Source organism: Labeo rohita, chromosome 21 (genome assembly GCF_022985175.1).
Source record: "Labeo rohita strain BAU-BD-2019 chromosome 21, IGBB_LRoh.1.0, whole genome shotgun sequence".
NCBI classification, from domain to species: domain Eukaryota; kingdom Metazoa; phylum Chordata; class Actinopteri; order Cypriniformes; family Cyprinidae; genus Labeo; species Labeo rohita.
This window is the reverse complement of record NC_066889.1, coordinates 15,472,727-15,478,667: the sequence shown is the minus strand read 5'-3', so window position 1 is coordinate 15,478,667 and position 5,941 is coordinate 15,472,727. Positions and strand designations below refer to the sequence as shown.

The following is a 5,941-nucleotide window of genomic DNA, read 5'->3' as shown; positions in this document are numbered from 1 at the left end:
GTTGCTTTGCTGCTTCTGGCACTGGATGCCTTGACTGTGTGAACGGTATCATGAAATCTGATGATTACCAAAGAATTTTGAGGTGCAACATAGTGGCCAGTGTCAGAAAGCTGCATCTCCACCAGAGATCATGGGTCTTCCAGCAAGACAATGACCCGAAACACACTTCAAAAAGCACTCAGAAATGGTTACAAACAAAGCGCTGGAAAGTTCTGAAATGGCCAGCAATGAGTCCAGATCTGAATCCCACAGAACACCTGTGGAGAGATCTCAAAACAGCAGTTGGGAGAAGGCATCCTTCAAATCTGAATAACCTGGAGCAGTTTGCAAAAGAAGAGTGATCTAAAATTCAAGTAGAGCGGTGTAAGAAACTCATTCATGGTTACAGGAAGCGATTGTTTTCGGTTATTTTTTCCAAAGGGGGTGCTACCAAATGTTAAGATAAGGGTGCAACTAATTCTGTCCATTCTGTCCAGTGCATTTTTTTGGGTTCTGTGTGGAATTGTATCAGATTTTACTCTTCTTCTCTGTTTTTTTCTGTTGTTCCAATGCAAAGAAAAAAAAATAACCCTGATCAAACACACCTGAACCAACTAATTAGGATCTAAAGGAGCACTTGATAATTACAGACAGGTGTGTTTGATCAGGGTTGGAACTAAACTCTGCAGGAAGGTAGATCTCCAGGAACAGGGTCGGGCACCCCTGGGTTACATTTTCTGACAGAATTGCAAGGGTGCCAATATTTTTGGCCATGACTGTACTTAATGTTGTGGGTCTATTTTTCTCCTGGAGGTCCTGGATATCTTGTTCAGATACATGGCATCATGGATTCCATCAAATACCAGCAGATGATATCTCTTAGATATCTTGTAACTGGGCTGTGGCAGGATCTTCCATCAGGATGAAGATCCAAAACAAACATCAAAATCAACACAAAAATGTGTCACTGAGCACAAACTGAGAGCTGTTATCTTGGGAAAAGGATGTTGCAATAATTGGGTGCCAATAACTGTGAACCAGAGAAAAACATTAATTTCATAATGACATTTTCCCTCCACTGTCCATTGTTTTACCTTAGTGACAGGTTTGAATTTTGTGATTTTTTTTAAATGAAGGATCAAAAGGATAAATGATGCAAATTCATTTTCACAGCTACCTTTGCTCATATTTGCCAAGGGTGCCAATATTTGTGGAGGGCACTGTAATTATGCATAATTTACTGTTGTTTCTTTTGTAAGTAGTACATGTAATATGTAACGAGGATGGTTACACTCTATCCCTACATCCATCTATCTTTCCATACATTCATCCATATAAGAGTACTCTTAGCAAACCAAAACACATCCATACTTTTCCTCGTAGCTAACACATTGACTGAAATGTCACAAACACTGCAAAAAACATAATGCAGCCTATATTGGTGCAACTTGGCCTGACTCGCTATGAGCTGTGCTAAATGTTCTATTAGACCAAGAGCCTGTTAATCAGGGCTCAAATCGACCATTGGCAATTTTCCCAATTAACACCCATTTAAAATGAAAAATGCGGCACAACCCGGTCTCTCAAATAAAGCGCTTTATATACTAATTACCTGTCACACAGAAATCAGCAAAGGGTGTTAGCCAGCGAGGCTTCTAAACTCCCAGAAATGTTCTAGAGACTATCAGTATGCCAGTGGGAAATGGATAAAAGAGAAAGGCAATAATAAGCTTTCACTGTACTGATAAGTAACCATCCCTGACAGGGTGGTAATTAGAATGAATTATGGGGGGACAGCAGTTTCTCTCAGCCTGCTTACACCGACTTTGTGTGTGTTTGTTGGGAACCTGTTCACTGGGCTGTGAAATCAGAGCCATCTGACTACATTCCCAGGCTGCAGAGCGTCTATCCCATTCCCATCGATTCCTTTCTGTCACTAATGTTCAGCATCCCAGCACGCTCAGCCAGGGATTCTACCCCGTAATCCTCACGCTTGAGTATCGTGGCATTTGTATGTCACTTTGGTAATTATGAACGCATTTATCTGTGTCTTGAATGGCTGGTGGCGTCTGTTTCGTTGTAATCTGGTACAACTGAGCATTGAAATTTTCCGCTCGGTGTAGTGAACTGTGTTTGGCTTTGTGGGATAATACTCCGGTTCACAAGTTTGGTTTCCTATAAAGCTCTGCTTCCGTGGACATCCGCCGGGCCTGACAAAAAAGCTACCGAGCGAGCGTGCCTCTTGTTAAGCTAACTGAAATAATATGAATGGCATGCTTATTAAATGGCCGATCGCTGATGAAAGCGTCCCTGTCTCGCCGAGGAAATGGAGGTCTTTATAATCTGCCGGAGCACAGTAGCAGATTTTATAGTATGGACTTACGAGGAACTCACATGGGAGACATTCTCATTTGTTTATAATGACCATAAACTATAAATGAAGTAGAATTGGAGTACTTTTTACAGCCCTTCAATGGCACAGGTGTGATGGAAAAACTCACTCTTTGCTTCCAACAGACTCCTCTGTGTAAATCCAGATGCTGGTTTTATTGTGGAAGACATCAAATCATCTGAGGTAATGAATGGACTTCCTCTGGAGATGGATGGAGAGGGACAATGGCCATAGCGCACAAGTGGCATTCTGTGGGCCTGACGAGAATAAATCAGAGACTTTTAAGTGAATTTAAGCAGGAGTTGAGAGGATATTTTACATAATCCATAAATTAACTTTAGAGGGCTGGTTCAGTCTAGGCTCTAGTGCTCTCGCTAAGCAGGAAATTAAAGTTTGAGGATCCTGACAGATAGGTGTTTGGCCTTCATCTCAGGAAAATATATTGCCAGAATATATCTTAAACTGGATGTGAACTCCACCATTAATACAGCGAACTTACTCACTACGTACAACGCTTTCTGGTTAAAAGCAGTACTCATTCTGAGGTAATTTTTAATCAGTTTCTTTTATCAAATCGCATAAAAACAGTGCTCATCATTTGTGTCTAAAAAACGATTAAAAAATTCTCAATTAATATTCTGCTAGAACAGTGGTTCTCAAACTTTTTACAGTGGCGTACCCCCTGTACCCCCACTTAGAGATATTTTGTCAATATTTGTTCTTCGTGCTATTAAAGGAGAACTCCATTTCCAGCACAACAATTTACAAATAATTTACTCACCCCCTTGTCATCCAAAATGTTCATGTCTTTCTTTCTTCAGTCGTAAAGAAATTATGGTTTTTGAGTAAAACATTTCAGCATTTGTCTTGATATAATGGACTGATATGGTGCCCCGATTTTAAACTTCCAAAATGCAGTTTAAATGCGGCTTCAAACAATCCCAAATGCTGTTGTAAACGATCCCAGCCGAGAAAGAAGGGTCTTATGTAGCATACCGATCGGTTATTTTAATAATAAGAATACAATTTATATACTTTTTAATGCCAAACGCTCGCCTTGTCTTACTCTGCTTGGACTGTTTTTTTCCGAAACCGCATTTGGGATCATTCGAAGCCTCATTTAAATTGCCTTTTGGAAGTTCAAAATCAGGGCGCCATATCAGTCCATTATATGGAGAAAAATGCAGAAATGTTTTCCTCAAAAAACACAATTTCTTTACGACTGAAAAAAGACAGACATCTTGGACGACAAGGGGGTGAGTACATTATATGTGAATCTTTGTTTTGGAAGTGAACTTCTCCTTTAAGTGTTACAAATCTACTTTAAAGATACAATAAACAGCAGCATGATTTGCTAAAGCAGCATACTTTACGTGCATCCTATCAAACGCATGCTGCTGGTGGGGATGCAGTCAGTTTTGCCCGCAAAAGATAAGGTAATTTGATATTTGACCATTTATGGCTCTGCAATTTTCCTGTTTTATACTAAAAGCAGTATTTTACTTGTCAGAAATACATGCTCCGTTTTAATGTTACTTTAAACTGGCATAGAATTTAATGAATGGCAAAGCCCAGCATTTTGTTCGCATACCCCTGGGAGTATGTGAGGTGACAGAGGGCTCTCAGTTTGAGAACCACTGTGCTAGAAGAATGCATTTTAGAACTGCCTGGCCGCCGTGTGAGATTATACTGCTCTTTACATATTACTGTTTCAAGTTTTTACATTTTTTGAGGGTTTCTTCCAGTTCAATGGTTTCAAAGTTGATTTTAGCTACACATACTCAATAACACTCACTTGTTACATCACAGAACAGACAGCTGGCAGCTACTGTACACTACTGTATCTCCAAAGGCACCACACCCATAGGTCTAGAATAGAATGACAAGTGATATATTAAGCAATATCACAAAGAAAGAAAGCTTTCATATCAGTACATCTGTGATTACCTGTAGCACTTGTCTTGCAGCCTTGGGCCTGAAACTGAAAAACAAACTCTAAAAAATGCTCTGTTATTTTATTTTTTTTTAACCCAAATGCTGGGTCCAGGTCATTTTATTGGGTTATTTTCAATATTTCTTATCCAGGTGATGGGTGGTTTTTCTGTAACTCTCTGCTGGGTTGTTTTCACTGTCAAAACAAATGATGAACCCGCTAACATACCTACCCAGCTCTGGGTCATTATAACCTAATCTTGGGTAGTTGGGGTAATATTGGATATATTCAACAGTCATTTTGTGTTCTGTTCTGGGAGAAAACTTGACTGACAGAAAACTTCCTGAATTAAATTACGGTTGTATTACATTGTATTCCTGTTAAATTATTATTGTATAAATAGAAAAAATGTCTGTAGTCTCACTTTTTTTTTTTTGTTTAAATGTATGTCGCAGCTTGAAACCCTAGCCTTCTACAAATGCAGCATTCATCTCACTCAAAGCGAGCGACGTTCCACCATGGAAGTTTCATTTCCCACCAAATGAATGCGCAACCAGGGCTGAAACACGAAGCAACATCACTGTCTGTCATGTGTAACAAAGTTTCCTTGCGCTCCACTGACTACAATAGGCACGCTATTTATCTATTGATTTGGTCGTGCCAAGAAACTTAAACAAGATTGCAAGAGGTAAAGCTATTTTTGATGTAACTTTTCAAGCACGAATATAAGTCATTTATTGATCTGGAAAAGCTTACAGATGGCAGTTTTCTTTCCACGGATTCCCATTGGCTGCGCTTGCTGCTTCTGTACTTTAAAAAATGCTGGGTTACAAACAACCCAACTTGGGATTTTTGGCAGCCCAGATCTAGGTAAATAATTGGACAGAACACGTGCTGGGTTATTTTGACCCAGCTGGTTGGGTTAAATGTTTTTACCCAACATGCTGGGTTGTTAAGTCAACTATTGTTAAAAATTATTATATTGCTGGCTTAAAATGGGCTGGAAATTAAAACTCACACTCAGAATTATAGAGGCAACTGCAATAATTAAAAGATGAACATTTATTTTTAAGCAAGAACACCATGGACAAAAATATAAGACAAATTGAACTTATTTGGGTGAATAGAGCATAATTTACAGTACAATAATACATACATTTAAGTCATTTAACACACATTTTAAAAATGAGTACCATTTTAATTGAAGTGTATTCAACCAAAATAATCACTTTTCACCAAAATATTGCTAATTCTCATGCCCGTGTGTCACCGAAATCTGAGCCGGTGATGGGCTGCTGTTCGCCGGGGCAACTACGAACTTCAGATCACCGTCTTGCGTTTCACTCATACCAGAAAGATGGCGTGACTGACTCCATAAACTGCTCATAAACAAACAGTACTAAGATTAGAGAACATATTTTAACATCAAATCAAATTCATTTCAGTATTATAAAGAGTAAAATCAGATAATTATATGTAAGGCAAAAGGCATTTCCATCATGCGAAACAACCGCTGCTGACGCAGCTGAGTGACATCTCGTCCTTGTATTTTGCATTGCGTTGTGTAAAATAATATAATTTAGAGCACAGTAAAGACTTTATAATTGAAATAAAATGTGTACAAACTTTTGTTTTGC

General features: G+C 38.8%; 1 long non-coding RNA gene across 1 annotated transcript; it reads right to left on the bottom strand.

Moving 5' to 3' along the window:
* Positions 1 to 2,481: 2,481 nt before the first annotated feature.
* LOC127152952 (uncharacterized) lies at positions 2,482 to 5,187 on the bottom strand. The gene is made up of 3 exons (XR_007825151.1): positions 4,319 to 5,187; positions 4,167 to 4,240; positions 2,482 to 2,628 (listed from the first exon to the last, which is right to left on the bottom strand). It is a non-coding gene; the product is annotated as an uncharacterized LOC127152952 (long non-coding RNA).
* Between the last annotated feature and the right edge of the window lie 754 nt (positions 5,188 to 5,941).